The following is a 17,893-nucleotide window of genomic DNA, read 5'->3' as shown; positions in this document are numbered from 1 at the left end:
TGCTTCCGCAAATATGCCGATTATGCGCCAAATGCAACAAACAATTATCATCGAGCGTAGGAAAATAGAAACTTAGCATTGAAACCATATCTCACCCAACAAAGTTATTAACCGATGAGTAAAACTATTCTGCTAGACTAGAATAGAAATCTTTTATTTGTTGAATTTCAAGGTATAAAGTAGTTACGAGCTTTAGGGTAGAACCCCATTTTCTCTCAATCAAGTAATAATTTGCTTTGGTAAATTAACTAAATAGTAATTTTCAGCTGAAAATAAAATTTTTGTTGAGTTTATTTTCATCTTTAAATTTAATCAGTGTTTTAAAACATTTTTAGCACAATCATTTTTATTCAATAAAATGTATTAAACCAAACGATTTCAAAACCTAAGCAAAGAATAACCTTCCCAAAGAAAAAATGGTTTTGATTACTTTTATACTGCATTTTAATTTATTTATGAGGTAAACACATTTTAGAACTTAACGAAAATGATAGCCATAGATAGAACTCAAAGTGTTAAATATTTGTAATGTATGAGCAAACGGGATAATGATGATGCAAATAAATTAAATATATTATAAAGCGGAAACCGAAAGGAGGCCTTCTGCTTTTCATGTGAATTTTAATAAGTTAAATAAGTTTATTTTTATACATTTAAAACTTGAATGTTAGTTGCTTTAATTTACTACCACACAAAAATTGGGTTAAGATTACACGCTCCCGTATGTTAGAAAACTTACTGTGTTCTTATGTGTTATATAAAATGTACATTTGCTATTTTGCGGATTTCTCCCTTTTACTAGAATCTAAATATCACGTTAAATAAATCTAAATTTTAATATCCGATAAAATGTCGAAGCAAAATATACTTAACAGAAAAAAGTGAAGATATGACGAGAAACATTGTGCGTTTAAAGCAAATATTTCCAAATTTTCAATTGAACAAATAGACAGTTCCTAATCTTTCAATTAAAAGGAATCATTAACCATAAATATAAATAAAAATAAAGAAACACCAACTTGTTATGTCGAAACGAGAGCCAATTTCAAACATAATTAGATAGATCATTTAAACGTGAAATCGAATTTCATGCAGCTTCAAAGAGGTAAAACGCACAAACAAACAAAAACTAGCTAGCAAAAACATCCCATTTCTCCCAAATGGCACGCACGACGGAAAGTATTTTAAGTCCACATCCACCACCTCAACCACTTGAGCGACCCTTTCGTAACAGCTCTCGAGTGTTCGGCTACCGGAAGACTGACATAGACAATGACGATCCCCCAGACACACGCATTTCCACATTGGATAAAGTGCTCTTCAAAAAGTAAAGCTCTTCCTCTTTACGCGGACTGACGGCATCGCCGTGTGCGCTAGCGCTCTTATTTTCCCATTGTGCACATCTCACACATCACGAGCATCATCCCTTCTGGCTCGGGGCAGAGGAATCGATCGATCAAAATCAGAAACGCCTAGGCCAAACACGGCCATCAGCGCGCTCTCGTGCCGTTGCATCATCGAGAAAATTTTCGCAGTTTCGTAAGCGCCGCGCCACGACCTCAAACACAAACGGATTTTGGCCGACCATGGGGTGGCCACGGGCCAACCGGACGGAACCGGACCGAGCGGTCCGAAGCGGGGAGATGCGTCTTTGAAACGAGATGGGATCGAATTGTTTGCACTGGTTGAGTTTGTTGAGTACACATTCCAACGATCTTTTGAAAATTCGGCACGTATGGAATTATAGTTTGAATAGTTTACTAAACCGTTTATGGCATTATAAACGCCTTGGATTAATGTATACCGTTCCGGTTTCGATTTGTCACGCAACGAGTACAACCACACAGTAAAGACAGCAATCATTTCCACATGAAACAATGTAATAAAATTATTTTAAAATTAGCAAATTTAGGATAATTTTAATGTACTATATGAACATAAAATAATCAATTACCATTTTATAAGAATAAGCCTACCAAATACAAATCGTAAGAACTCCAGCAAACAAATACATCCCATCGAAATGTCTCGAATAGTTCGTACAACGCGCATCAATCCGCTAGCCATTCGCTTGCCATCTTTTTGCAAACATGCCGTTCCTTTTCTTTTTCCTCTTTCCACTCGGCTGCTTTTTTTTATTTCTTGTCTCTCGTCCAGTACGCGCACCACTTTCAAGGCAAGCTCCCAGTGAAAGTGCTTTTGGCGGAATGTGAGCAATATTACATCATCGGCATAAGTGGGTCGAGAAAAAAAAAACCCCCCCACTGAAGGCGAGAAAAAACGCTCAAGCGTGCGCGGTGAAAAGAAGGAAAGAAAGAACTTGCGGCGAAGGAAGGAAAGTAAACACACCAGAAGCTGCTGTCGGAAAAGCCCAAAGATCACCTCCCAAACAGCTGGCGGAGCAGCCCAGGCTAACGGTGCGCTGCTGAATGTCCCGCCCGTCTGTCCCGCGGTCTCCGAAGAGAAAAAGCACTCCGCCAGCCAGCCTACACGCGAGCCGCAGCATCGATCTTGGATGGTTGATTATGTATGAGTGCCATTTGCGCTAGGAAGCATTACTGTGTGTCCGATTACCAGACCGTTTGCTCCAGGAGCGGTGCCCGCACCACGGCGACGTGCACGACCGTGGATGGCAAGAATCGAGCCCCCTCCCCCAACAGCATCATTACCCGGCATCAACGGCCACGACCGGTAGCAGCGCAAACACCCCACGGAGAAGCGCAGCCGCGTTCGGTTATTACCGCCTTATGCAGTTGCTGACTTATCGCCAGCACGATAATTGAACCTCGTCCCACTGCCGGCTTGTGTGGTGCTGCTCCGGCGGAGGAGATGCATCCTATGAGCGTCACATTGGTTACAAAAACGCTGACGAACGGGGGAAAAATATAGACAAAAATATAATTACCCGTTCGTCGCTTGTTTGGGTGTTGAAGTCTTTCGTTTGTTTTGCCTTAAAATTGCCGTTTTCCTGCAAAACCTTTCTGAAGGGAAGTAGTTGGTATTTAAAGCGCACAAAAATAAATGGAAAATACTGAATTCTTATGAATTTAATTAATTTATCTACTTCTTAAAACATAGACTGAATTTTTTATTCAAAATAAATTAGATAAATTGGTATTTTACAAGATCATTATTTTGAAATTAAATGCATAACATAAAAATTCCCAACACCACAGGATTCCTAGTAAGACTTCATATGCTTCCCTCGCCTCGAGAATTCCTACAAAGTGGTACAAGACAGGGCTATAAAAATACTTGAAAATAGCTCCAGTTTTATAAAACAACTGTCCCAACGATCGCTTAATGAGACGAGGCATCATTAATCGGATTAGCGCCTGTGTCTACTTTTTGTGCTGCTGTGTGTGAGTTGGGTCCGCTACCGGACGTTTTCGTTGGTCCATTGGTTCCAAACCGTAGCAGTTTAAAACCCCTCGCGCACATCGCTTCCCCGAAGAGCTTCCGAAGAAATTTCAGGCCGTACACCCAAATAACCTCGAAATGCGCTAATGTGCCGCGACAGCGTGCGTTTCTCGGGGTGAATTTGACACGAAAACGGAGGAAAAGGGCGAACACCGGAAGGGCCTAACAAAGGTAGTCCCCCAGAAATCCCAGCCACTTTACTATGTACGCGCGGACCCTTGGCCATCGCTGGGTGGGGACTTCGGGGCAAATCGGAAACCCCTTAACGATAAGAAAGGTAGGTAAAGGCCGGCCAGAGGTACGCTTGCTTAGTCCCGACCGGGAAGATTATGTGGTTGCATTCGCTAGCGCAATGTTTGCTCCCGACAGCACTCCCATGTTGCCTCTGTTGTTTATGTGACGTCGTCTTCTTGAGCCGCCTCAACCAAGTCACTTCTTCGAACATCGACAGCACCAGCAAAGAGAACATGCCACCTCAAACCATTGGCTGTACACCCCGAAAACCCTACTAAACAAATGGCTCCCTCGGTTACTCCCGCCGTTGGGTCTTACTCTCACTTTCAAAGCACCGCGGACGTTCGGCAACGTTTGTCGTTTTTCTTCTGCCCTTTCATCTCTCCACTCTCACTCTCAATGGAATAAGAAATAAAGCGGCCACCCCGCGCCACAACGACCACTTTCCACCGTCCAACGGGTGCAGACGACTCTACACACCGCTGCAGCTCGGTAAGCCTCGCGCATTATTACCACCGGAGGAGCCCCGGCTCGCGCCTGAAGACGCCGGGAGTGGAAGGGGCGGTAACGTAGAAAAAACATGTCCCCACTACGAGCCACCGGCGCAACCGATGGCGCGAGTGTTCAGGTGATTTTTGTGTAGTATTGCCATTAGTCTCACTGCTGCGGTCGGGCCCTGAAGACGTGCAACGGCACGCACAGCCACGCGGAGTTGCCTTGTGCATTGTGTTTTGTCGGTTTTCGGACGCTGAAGTAAGTGAACGTGTTTTGGAAGAGGACCGTGGGTTGGAGCTGGGGGACACACCAGTGAGATAACTTCGCTGAAGGAGAAGCTTACTTAACCGTGCCATCGTTCATATTGAAGGATCCCGATCGGACGGAGAGGACTAGAATTCGGCCAAATACCGAAACCGACGCCAAGGTTGTTGCGGAGGAAGTGTGCCACCAGGATTTGCGCGCGGCCGCATTGTGATTGTGTGTGAACCTCTGGCGCGTTGTTTATTAATAATTTGTTTGTGCGCGACCTTACCGCGTCTTCGGTGGCGTGCATCGGGTGATGGTGCGGGCAGGGAAGTGCAATGGGCTGCAACCACGCAATGATAAACGCTTTAGGATGGCGTGCGCGTGGAGATGATTATTGAACGAAGCCGTGCTCCAGTTGTGCGCTCGCATGGACGACCCGTCGCGCGGTATTTTGTTACGAATTCCCTATCATTTAACAAACTCAGCCATTCTGGTGCACCTGGGCAAGGTGACCACACATTCGAGGCGCCATGTAACCGGCGGCAACATTGTAGACTTAAAACGGAATGTTATTTGAACGATGCACGCATTTGCATCTGCATAATACTGAAATGGATAATTTAATGTGATAACCTAGGTTTTGAAAAAAAAAAATTATAAAAAAGTGGAACTTTTTAAATAAAGGGCTCTACAAGTTACAGTGGCAGGCAACCAAAGTCGGACGCTTAAAAATCGGACAATCGTTTAAGTTATCTTCTTCCTCAGAGTTGATAAAGACACGAAGGGGTTTCTTCTATCTTTTCTCTTTACGAATATTGACAATGGATGCTCGAAAAACTTCATTCGTGAAAATAATGGAAAATGAATGAAACAAGTCTTTATTTTAAATCAGAAAATCAAAGCCGGACACCATACCAATCACAAAGATTGTTTTTTTTTTATTATTATATATTTTTATTATATTTAAAAAAAATATATTTTATTTGTTAGTGTTTTAAGTGTCATTCGTTAGTATTTGGAAATCTTTTTTTACATTTTCTAAAATTATTACAAACAAATGTTTTACACAAAACCTAAAAAATCTTTCCATTGTTCGTTCACTTTCTTCCCATTATTTCCACAGATAAAGCATTTCAACTAATCAGTCTAGCATATCAGAAAAAAGAAAAAACTTGTAAAATTTCGTGTCGTTGCCAGTTTTAGAGAAGAAGATATCAAAACTTAAAGCCTTGTTCGATTTACTGGCGTCCGGCATTGACTGCCTGTCACTGTACCTTTTCTGAAAAGTTTTAGAGAATAGTGCAATGGAAACCACAAAATAACGACATAAATCCATAGAACCAGTGGCATAGTTAAAACCCTTTCATTAACGAACCAACAACTCTTAACCATTTTCGCCATCATGATCATCTTCATGAAGACCGTCATTGAAATCAACGGTGTACTGGCGTGCGTATGCGTGTGCAATTTCCCGCGTTTGTCATTTGTTTGACTTTATGGCACATAACTACGCCCACCTAAGAGCGCACGCAAACACGCCATCGGAAGTAACATTAAGGTGGCGTTTACGTGCCGCTCACGCAATTGTTTTTCCTTGCGCTCGCAAAACAGTTGACATTTGTTACCACTTGATTGTGGACATCTTTGGCCTCGCAGAAGTACGCAAATATTGCACCCCGCAAGTGGTTGAAACAATTGCACATGCATATTTTTCTCGCGCTGTAAACAAATAGCAATGGGAGAATGTTGGATGTTTTCTTCACACCTTTGTTTCAATAAAACCATCGACAGATCGCTACATTTTCATCAACTTTGCCTCGAAGCAGCGTGGCGCCTTAACTTAATATGGCGCTGTCGATTGTGTCGATCAGGGAAATGCTCACCACCCTTTTTCCATGCACCCCCGAGTACGAATCGATCGATATTTTACACCTAATTAGTGGCGCTCTCAGCAGGTGTTGAATCACTTTATTTCGCAGAAGAACATCATCCAACGCAAACGGTACGAGTTAAAGAGGACGCCATGCTGCGATCATCAACACGAACCGGCGGTCGGAAGTGATGGAAACAAATTTAAAAAATAAATAAAATATAATCAACAGTGGACAACAGTTGCAGCTAGTGTAAAGTGTTCCCCGGTGGTTGAGTTTGTCCTCCGGCAGCCGCTGGTAACGGCAAAGGCAGCGTCGAAGGAAACATACCAACGAAAAAGAGGCAAATTCAGCCAAGAAAGAAAGTGTTATTTGCAGCGCGCGAATCGAAAGTGAAGCCGGAGACATAGCAGCGAGCATAACGGCTTGCGTGGTACCACAATTCGGCCGTCAAGTCGCCTCCCCCCCCCCCCCCCCCAACCCCCCGTTGTAGGAGTGCGTTAGAAGTGATATTTGTTACAGCATAAGTGCAACATAGTCGAACCGACTGGAAACTCGGGTGCGCGCAGTACGCAGTAAAAACAACAAACATAACGAACAGGCCTATTACCGTTGGACACAACAGTGGTGTTTTGTTTTATTAGAGCAGAAAATTCAGCTTGCAGCACGGCGTACATCCAGTGCAGGCTGGATGCATTTTCGTACGCAAAGCGCGCGATCACCTCACCCCCATTGAGATGGACGACGAACGTCAACGGCAGCTTTGGATTATTTTTCAAATGTAAGTAAACAAATGTCTTAAAGAGGAGTAATAGTAACGGCCAAAGGAAAAGGAAAATTTAGTCCATAAAAAGGAAAATTGGGTGACATTCAAGAATGCGTAATATTTGGAGTATTTCAAGTTGAAACCGTTTTCCGTGAAATCGATAACATGTGATGCTAACGAGAAAAAAAGGTAAACAAGACAGTTCGTTGAACGACATATAAAGGTTAAATGGTGGTTCGTGTAACATAACCTCACCGACCTAAATAAACACACACCAAGAGCCCGCCGGAGCCGGGCCAATGTCACCCACTGGCATCGAAAGGGGCCCCCGAAAAATTATGCAAACCCTTTCCTTCCCGCGCACGTAATCGATAACAGGAGCGACCGGCGACTGTTCGACTGACACACTTTGCGTGGTTTGCGTGGTTTTTGTTTCTCGTTCGCGTCATTTCCCGTTTCGCTCACGGCACCAGCGGTTACGATTGCGATCAATGGTCGTTTTTATCGGTCGACGCATCTCGCCGTCCGGCCCACCGAATTTTTCCACCGGCCTTTCCTCGGCGGGCGCGAAATTCCGGCACCGAGCCAACAAAAAGCCGCGAGACGTCAACAAAAGTCGGCGATAAATGTGTCACCACACCAAACGGGGACAGGGAACGCGCTCCGAAGGGTTCCATCACCTGCGCGCACGACGGCAACCTTCGCGCGAGCGCGCACGCGGTTATGCAAGCGTGCGCGCAACATTATTATCGGTCATTATATCACTTCAGTGAACTTCAACTCGCCAACGCCACCGCTGGGAACGGGGTTGGGGATGTGAAAAAAGGGTGGAGACGCCTACTTTCTCATGCGTGCCGCCGCCCGGTCATGCTGCTGTCATGCAGTCCTGATCAACCCTTACGCGGGACGATTCGGCTTGCGGGAATCGTCGCCATTTCTTAACGGGGGGATTGGATTTTCCAAACCACCTGATAAGTTTGCGAAACATGTTTTACTAAAACAAGTGTGGAAACGTGCGTTTTACGTCAGGAGATTGCCAATGAAGGCTAGGCACACAGCACATTTGAATTTCATTATCGTTATCAGTTTTCAGCAGCATCGATCAATGAGATGGTATGCAATATTGATATTACAGTTGATTGTTGGTTTTGTTTCGCACGAACTGAATAGTTAGGCATTTTTGTGTGCTTAATTACTGAACATACGTCGACCATGCTCATAGTATAGCGGTGGTGCGAGAATATACCACGCCGGAAGTTGTGGGTTCGATTCTCGATTTTGACAACGTTTGGTTTATTAAGCCGGTTAATCATCGGTCTACAACTTACCATCAATCAAAAGGTCATAGGATTAAGTCTCCTCGGAGAATATTAAAAAAAACAATGACCTCGCCATTCAGGTCCTCGTTGAAGAACGTCTCAAGAAGACTATTTAAGGACCATCAGCAATTTTCAAGAACCAATATAGAGATAAGATATCAGCATGAAAATTACCCGGAAGTTCAATTTTTACCAGAAAACAAATATAGTGCAAAATATAGTTCACGATTTTCTTAAATATGGTCAAGTTTTTGCGTTTGGATGCACTCCACAAATGATATACAATTCATCATGAAATCCAATATTTTTGGGGCATTGTTTAACATATTTCAGAAGGTAATTGTTTCCAGCACGAAATTGATCAAGAATTAAATTCAAGTAAATTGGATTAACCCATTCGATTCCGACGTTTTCTCGCAATACCGCTGAGGCTCAGAGATATATAGAAAAATATAAATAATAAAAAAGATAAAAGAGAAATATAAATACAAAATGATATCTCAATTAATTTGGAGTCGTTCACATTTGGCATTTTCTCAACGAAAGTAAACTGAACCATCTGGAAACCGGTCGATGACGTTTTCCTTAACGTCATAGTGTCGCCGAGTCCGCAGAGTGATACGTAACACCACGCAAAGCGGCCATGCGTAACGCGTAAGAGAGATGGGGGTGGGTAACAACAGCAACGACAAATAAAAAGCGTCGAAGCAACGAATGCCGGCCCGTCTCGAGAGGATCTGTGCAAACTGAAGTGAATCGAACACTTCGTCTGTCGGCGATGACGGATTCCGGCATTCAAACGGAGCGGGAGCAAGATGTATTCCTGCAGTTTCACTTTTTTTTTCTCGTTCAAGGTTAAACTGCGTCTGCAAGCGCTACCCACTGGAGTTGGCCCGTGTGGCAAAAACCAGAATCGAACCAACCCGGCGGTGGTACCGTTTGTTTTCCGCTAAGATTCGTCGACACTTCGGACGAAAATGGGCAACTCGGGGGAGGTGGAAAAACAAAAATGCGCGACCTATTTCGGTGGAAGCTGTCGAACAGGTTTTTTGGACATGGCAATTTTTCGGCCCGAACATGTCCTCCTCCGTTTGTTGCACCGTTTCGTTCCGCGTTGCTGGCGAACTGCAGCCAATGAGAGGGAGGGGGGCAAGGACATTTGGAAAAGTGAGAAACATCAGAAAACTCATCAGGAATACAGCATACTTACGGAGGGTAGAAATAAAAAAAGCCTTACTGAGAAAACAATCCTACGGATACAGAAACAGAAAGAACCAACAAAAATCAAATAACCGTAAGCGTAACACATTCGGCTACAGGGACGACTTCGAGTTGACTTGGTCATGCTGTCGATTCGATGCATTTTCTGTTTTTTTTTTTTGGAGACGCTGAATTGGATTGCCGGCGTTATATAAGATCCAATCGAGACCGGTCGATCAACCAGTTTGCGATCATCGCGGGGTGATCGGGCGAATATAATGCCATCAAGTGTGTTGCAACAGGTTACGGCTTTTAGTGCGAGCGAAGGTCACCCGAGTCTGGTGAGAAAATAATGCTCTGGCTCGTCGGGGAAACAGTGGAAAACCCATGAAACGACATCGATCGCAGCATTTTGGATGTCTGGGAACCGATTTCGTTTTCTTTAGTCGCCGTGTTTGCTCTTATTTTGCAGCAAGTTTCACACTACGTTTAGTTGCATTAACATTCAGTTGAATTTCAAGCATGAAGTTTTGAAATTTATCCACATTAAAAATGTTCATTCAACAGTACCAAAAAAATGCGTTAGAGAACAGCCAACCCCAGAGGATTAAATTGCAACTGAGCTTCTGGAAAACTACTCCCATTACCAAACGTTACACGAGCGCACCACCAACATCACTCGAAACAATTAAAGTGCAATCGAAACCCACAGCTTTTACTTTTGCGTGAAAGGCGTATCATCGCCATCGGACAACAGCAATCGGCCAGGCCAGCAAGCCGCATCAACAACCAACCGCCTCCGCCACCGAGGTACTGATGATGCATAAGTGCCATTATTTCACGGGTTTCTAGTTTTTGCGTCATCCGCATCGGGCGGGTCGAAATAGCAGAAGAAAGCACACGAGGGCTCGCCATCGAAATGTACGTAGCATAACACCTACATCTAGCATATATGAGCTCGTTTTTCTGAGGTAACTACATTTGTAGCAAAGTATCTAGGGTTGTAAGGGTTGACCATCACATGCAGTTGCGATTAAATTTGAGTTACAAAACCGGTAAAAGGTTCAATAACCCCCAAAAGTCGCCCATAACAATAATTAAATCCGGTTCGGGTTTAAAACCATAAAATAGCGTTTGAAAACTCAACAAATATTGTTTTTAAATATGCAAGTAGATCATTAAGATCATTGCGAGATAACGACGGCTTCCTCGACGACTAAACTTGTCAAAATCAAAGAAAAACTGAAGAATAACTAAGACCATCCGAATTGTTGTTTCATATCCACTCAGACTTACGACAGGTTTTAAAACAACCGGTCAGTTTTTCGCTTTTTTCAATGTTTTGTTTACTTTTTGTACGGCATTTTGACACGCCACGCCAAGAAAGAAGTCGTATGGAATCGGATTTTTACCTCTTTTATAAACGGTTGGCCGGCTCATACGTAAACAAGCTATATTTTTCGGCTTATGCAATAAATGTTCATGAATCTTGAATGGAGATACAATTGCACAACGATAACAATGATTTAAAAAGCAAGCATTATCTAATCGAAGGAAAAAGGTAAACTCCTTCCATGAAATAATCAATAAATACGAATTAAATTAATTAAAAATAATGTTCCTTGAAGGAGATAAACAGTGCATAACACTACCATGATTCAACGTCCCAACTGACGGGATGGTGTAGAATAATAAATCCTTCAAATGTATCCAGTCCAGTTGCCGCGGCTGCAAGTCGTCCCGATCGTCGATTGAAAGGTGTTAGCGCCAGCAAGCGCGAAATAACACGAAGCACAACATCATTTCAGTAGGGCAATTTATGAAATGGAAATGGTACCTACCTCGCTCCGTCTCCCCCATGATCCTAACATTGATGTGTGGCCCCCCGGGTGCCTTTGCACCACCCGGTCCTGTCTTGTTTTAGCCCACTTTACTTCCGGGTAGGCGCCCTGATGCCCACTTACATTACCGTAGGTGCGCTCCGGCAATAAAACGTACATAATTCATGCGCATTTTGGAATTGCTCGACAACTAACTTTGCTCTCCCTTTCTCTCAATCCGCCGACGGCACTGGATGGATTAATCCCGAAAGCAGGGAATACGAGGAAGTAAACTCGTGTTGCTTTTATTAGCGTCCACGAAATGTAACGCCGCGGATAGATATCAGCATTTTTATGACGTCTTAATTGGATCGGCTACCGTGAGAGTTTGCATTCGCGAACCTATCATTAAACGGTATCGAATGCTTCGAGCCACGACCGTTCAATGAAGGTACTTACAGGCGAAATGTTCGCTCCCGTTCGATTCGATACAGGATGTTTAACTTTCCGTGCTGAGAGAACGCTCCTTCAGTAGTCTACATTGTACAGATCATGGTTTAAAATTAAATCCATACCTTTAAAATCTGGTGTATGATGATTGATGACTTTTGTTTGCGTAGTCAATTGTTTGAATGTACTTTATGTCTATAAAGAAAGTACAACACACAACGTTTATTCGAAATTGAGTAACAAAATTAATAACATGCCAAGGGTTCAAGTCGGGCAACATTAAAATCGTTACTTGTATCTTATCATGTAGACTGATGACTATCATAAATTCAAAACTGAGAGCTTCGACACGTACAGTTTCTTTTTAAGCTTCCCGGTTTAGTCATTGCCTGGTGTTCCCATTAGTGGAGAGAACCATTTATCACCTTGGCAATCATAATCTATTTGATGTTTCAACGAGAAAAAGCACATTAGGGCCTGCTTGTCTAGGGCATACATGGTGCGTCGGCCAACAATGACATAAGTCGTTGTTTAAAAAACACAGCCAAGCAAAAGAAACGTTCAACCAAATCAACGCGGTCGTGGAAGAGAATGTGTTAATCTCTTATGACACGTTTAATTTCTTGTATTAAACAAAGAGCACACTAGGGAGGCTACAGCAAGCATTAATAGGTTACGTTATCAAACGACGTTTCTTTTTTTTCTTCTACACACAACACTTCTTCCGTGGAACCCCGAAGAAAACCAATTCAATATCCAACCAGTTCTCCGCTGCAATTGTCGCGATGGCGCCAACCGACGAAGACATTGCCGGGTACTGCTTGCATTATCTTACGACGCACAAGCGCTGCTACCCTTCACCCCTTTTATCCTTTTTTGCGAAGGTGGTGCCACTTTATGCCACTACAGCGGTTACTTCGTTCGTCCGGGACAAGATAGGCATCGCATACACACACACAAGCCATCTTTCGTAGCGAGATAACTTTTACTTTCCTTGGCACGATTTGCATGTAATAAAAATAAAACGAAGCCCGATCTTGTTCGATGCGGGGTTGCCACCGTAATCCGCCGGACGGGGCCGTGGCCTGTAGGGGAAACCGAACCGTCTGACGTCGAGGAACAACGTAAGCCACGGGTACTGCTTGCCACGAGGCCTTGTGCAGTGGAAGTGCACCTCACGCGCATCTGGAACGGGTTGGCTCTGTGTTCGTCTGCATATCATTCTCCGGGAAGTACGGGTTGGCCTAGTTTACCAACCGGAATCCTCCATCCCGTGCCACCCGGGGATGACGCTGATGCGACGATGATGATGGCGCGGGCGATGATGCAACCACCTGATGATGCAGGGCCCAACACAGGAGACACGTTTGCTCCAACTGTGTCACAGCGTATTGCATTGTCTTTACCCGCCACTGGCAGCAGCGGAAAGCCCCGGATGAGGAGTTGACGTCGTTGGTTGACATCGACCGCCGTCTACCGGTTAAAGCTGGAAGTTGGGATTGACGCGGTTTTCTCTATCGGTCCCCGGCCTGCCTTCACATCGTTTAGCGCCACCACGGACGCGGTTTGATCTTCTTCGGTTGCGTACAGGCAATTTTTCGGTCGGCCGTAAGCAGGAAGCGTGAGAAAAATGGTAATTACGGCGAGTGGATGTGCTTAGCTTTCCAAAACGACGCCAGATGATTTGCTTGCCCCTTGCGTTACACAATGATCTGATAGGACTTCAGATGAAAGCTTTCGGAGCTAACTGAGAAAGACTAAACGAGGAAAACCATTATAAATGTTAGAAATGCACCAGAGATAAAAAATTTGCTGTGAGATAAGAGACTATTTTTGTAAGAAAATAACATAAAAAATAAGAAACAACCAGTATAAATGTGGTAAGCAAGAAAATTGATTTAATAAAAATACAAACAAGTCCCGACTAGAATAGCATTCGAATGCTTTTTAGCGACATAACATGGCCTCTCACCTGTTCAACAACAACAAAACAAAGTGCATACGAAAAGCTCCACACACTCGCGAGATTCTGAGGTCCAAGCGAAATCGGATCCTTTTGGAGCAACCCACCCAGCCCACATATTTGCACTTTCTTTTGCGCCCCCTGTCTATCGGTGGAGACATGTTTGCCGAAGTACGGAAGCGAAATCAAAATGCATTAATCATAAGCCGTAGACAGAGAGGAGACAATAATCAAACAAACGGCAAGCTGGAAGCGCGACCAGGAAACAACCCGTTGGCGTCCAGGCCCATGCCAACGGAAAGGAGGGCGTAGTTTGGAAAACAAAAACCGTGGTCGTTTGCATTCGAGAAGTAGCAATTGCAATAAATCCAGACCGGTTGACAGCAGGCTTCGGAATATCATTCCTACCTTTCTGACGCAGCAAGGTGACTTGCAAACCCTAATGCAACTTTCTAGAAAATTATCTTGCCCACTACCTTTTTCTTAGATCTTCGATCTATTTAATTAAACAGTTTTGTATCGCGTAAAATGGATTGATTGGGACAAGAGTATTAGTGACAGTAAATAATTGCGTTACAAATTTGGCTTTTGTGCGTCGATGCAAAGCTGTGCAGCTGGCAAAGGTACAAACATAATTTAACAAAAGTGCAACAATGTCGACCTTATCTATCTAGTTCTGATTTCCCACATTACCGACGTTGAACATAAACATACTTTCACTACCGACGGCATTCCTGCCACATATCAATTTACCAGGCCACGGTCGTTTTCATGGTTAGGAACTCGATGTTTCGCGAGCTAACAACATAGCAAAATAAAACACGAATTCACTTCGTTTTCGTTAAACAGCATTGTCTCCGTGTCTCTGCTTTCCTCGCCTCCGATAGACACCGGAGTTTGTCCCCTACAGCATGCAGTGGAAAATGTCAAGCAAGAAAAGGTTAGGCACCGTGCGCTTCCATAATCATCATCAAAGTACAAGCATTGTAGTACACAGCGGGGGCCAAAAATAAACCCACTCGGGGTTGAAGCGATAGACTTGGGCCGCCCTGCCACACATACTCACACACACACACAGCAATTTTCCACTTCTCTAGGGTTTCCGTGACGCTCGTACAAATATTCGCGCTAATTTCCGTGACCGAGCGCGAAAGACCTTGTCGGCGGTCTCGCTGCGACAGAAACCACAATCGTTCGGTGTGAAAGATTGGCGTTCAAGGCAGCCGAACCACGGGACTCATGCGATGAAAATGGTGCGCGGTAATATCGGTAAATTCGTAGACCTTGGGGCGGTAAAATATCCTTCCAGGAAAGCAGGACACCGCGAAAATACTATTTACAGATTTTTCAAAAGGATCCCTACTAGACATTATGGGTACTTGTGCGTTTTGAACAAATGTCTTGAATAGTTGCAAACCAGGTACAACATGTACCGGGGTATGGATTTGTGTTCATGGATATTAATCGAACATACAGTCTGCTGCAAGTAAAATCGGACGCTCGAAAAATGAGACGGTCTGCTGTCTTTCCGCAAGCCTACAGCATTCCCGGAACCGAATGTTGACCATCAACGTATACATTTCTTTTCATTAACTCTTCCTCTATATAAGAAAATTTAAAACGGAATCAAAATCTATAGTTTTACTGAGATACGGCCCAAATTGTGCGCGAAGACCCGAAAAGCGGACACGCAAGTAAAATCGGACAGGTAGGTTTCTTTGCCGTTTGGTGCACTTTAAGTGGCCGCATGTCGTTCTAGCACCACATTTATGAGTTGGCCATTATTGTTCTTTGTAGTTGCAAGGTAGACAACAAAATTATGAATCAAAAATAATCAAATTTTAATCAGAAGCAACGTACTTAACTTTGTTAGTATCAGGTGGGCTTATGCCCAGATTATGATCAGTAAGATGGCCCAAACATGAAGGTAAACTAGCTGCGATGAACGCAAAATAAAATTGAATAATCTTATGAAATTAATGTTTGTTAATTTCATTACTGAAGACCTGGGTTTAACCCAATCAATGAATCATAACCCAGTAACCCACTTGGAAACATGAAAAGAAGAGTCAATAAAGGAAAAAAACAACGGTTAAATGAAGAAAATTCATCAAACATATTTACATAGTCAAAGGTATTATCCATTAGCTTTCATTTTAGTAAAAAAAATCTTGAAGTTTGGCCCTGATTGATCAATCATATGATATCGTAGCTCCGTCGAAGTCCATGGGAAGCTGCAGTCATACACGGCATCATGAACAAGGGGTATTACATCAATATTCTCACAATTAAGTCTAAACCTAGCACCTAATAACTAATATTTGAAGTAATATTTTGTATTCTACAAAGGTTATAATCCAAAACACACATTGCTGGATACTAGATTATGGGTATTATTCAACTGCCCAAACTGCTCACTACCGCCATCCAATAACAATACACTTGTGGGTAACAAAGCACTTGTAGGAACTTATGGTGGTGGTTGCACGACTACAAACCAATTTAAAACATCTTGTGATAATTGAAGGAGGTAAACTAAAGAGTTTATGTTAAAAAAATTACAAAAATTAAGTCGGAAGCGAGCCAAAATGGCTACAAGTTTTTATCGCTACAAGCGAAAACTTAAGAAAATATTGAATTTTAATCTCCTGTTTTGATTATTTGCATTACATGCATTACATGCAAGTAAATTGTGTCTGAAAATTATGATAAAAAATCATTGTCAGTTAAGTTTTAACAAAAACATTGCAAATACTCCACAGTCAAATAGTAACATTTTTTATTTGCATACACACCTACCTTATTGTTATTTTTTGAGTGGTTTTTTGATGGTAATGTCGATACCTATAAAATAAATACAAAGAACAATAGTGGCCAACCCATAAATGTGGTGCTAGAACGACATGCGGCCATTTAAAGTGCACCAAACGGCAAAGAAACCTACCTGTCCGATTTTACTTGCGTGTCCGCTTTTCGGGTCTTTGCGCACATTTTGGGCCGTATTTCAGAGAAACAATAGATTTTGATTCCGTTTTCAATTTTCTTACATAGAGGAAGAGTTGATGAAAAGAAATGTATAAGTTGAAGGTCAATATTCGGTTCCGGGAATGCTGTAGGCTTGCGGAAAGACACCAGATCGTCTCTTTTTTCGAGCGTCCGATTTTACTTGCAGCAGACTGTATAGTGTGTTTCACACTTTAAGTATCGTTAGAACACGGATCAAACAAATCTCCAAAGCGGGAACAGAGAAACACAGTACATATCACTGTTGTGTTGTGTTGTGTCGTCGTTCGATGTGAAGTACCAAATACGCCTACAGGTATGCAATAAACAATACACCGGCCTGAAACTACTTCGATAGTGGGACCGAATTGAACATGTACATCGTGTTTTCCTGTCTTGTTGAATGAAAAGGATCTTAGCGTTTGTTTATACGTGTAGTAAATGCGTTAAAACAACAATTCAATGTATATGACGTACTTTCTAAACGAACAAACACAAGTAACATGCCAGCTACAAAGATTATCCAGTCCAAAATGATAAATATATGGATAATTCTATTAGCTTATGGAGCACTTTGGCGCAAAGTATTACGATTTCATAAAACTAGGATTCACGTAAATCGTTTAATGATTACGATACGATGTGTTTGCAATCTCCCCTGTCACATAGTGGTGCAAAGTTAAATAAAGCCCCTGTTTGCACACCACTGACCACATTGTAAATTGATTTCGATCATTTACTGCCAGGGCAGCCCACACCTTCATGCCGAATCGAAGTGTGGCGGTGCACGGACGGAGTTCCGTACGCAAATTACATCTTTCTCGTGCGCCCGCGCGTCGGCTTACCTGAAACGAGAAAAGGAGTAAAAGAATGTGTTAATATTATTGCATTGACCGGTACTGTTTACACACATAAAGAAAGAAAGGGACAAGTACGAAGGCGTCAAACATCGGTTCGCTGTGAAAGGTGTATCGCTAGCAGATAAAATGCGTGCATTTAATAATAAAACCGGCAAATTACTAGTTCAATATATTCACTCAGCAAAGTGTGTGTGTGTTTGCGTCTGACACCAGTTTTATTTTCCTTTGTTTCTATCTTGCAGG

General features: G+C 42.9%; 1 protein-coding gene across 2 annotated transcripts in view; it reads right to left on the bottom strand.

Annotated features, from left to right (window-relative positions):
* The window catches only part of LOC131258994 (flotillin-2), a 192,981-nt gene that overhangs the window by 124,594 nt on the left and 50,494 nt on the right, over positions 1–17,893 (bottom strand). The window lies entirely within an intron of this gene.

Source organism: Anopheles coustani, chromosome 3, assembly GCF_943734705.1.
Source record: "Anopheles coustani chromosome 3, idAnoCousDA_361_x.2, whole genome shotgun sequence".
Taxonomy (NCBI): Eukaryota; Metazoa; Arthropoda; class Insecta; order Diptera; family Culicidae; genus Anopheles; species Anopheles coustani.
The sequence above is the reverse complement of the archived record's forward strand: the minus strand, read 5'-3'. Positions and strand labels throughout refer to the sequence as shown.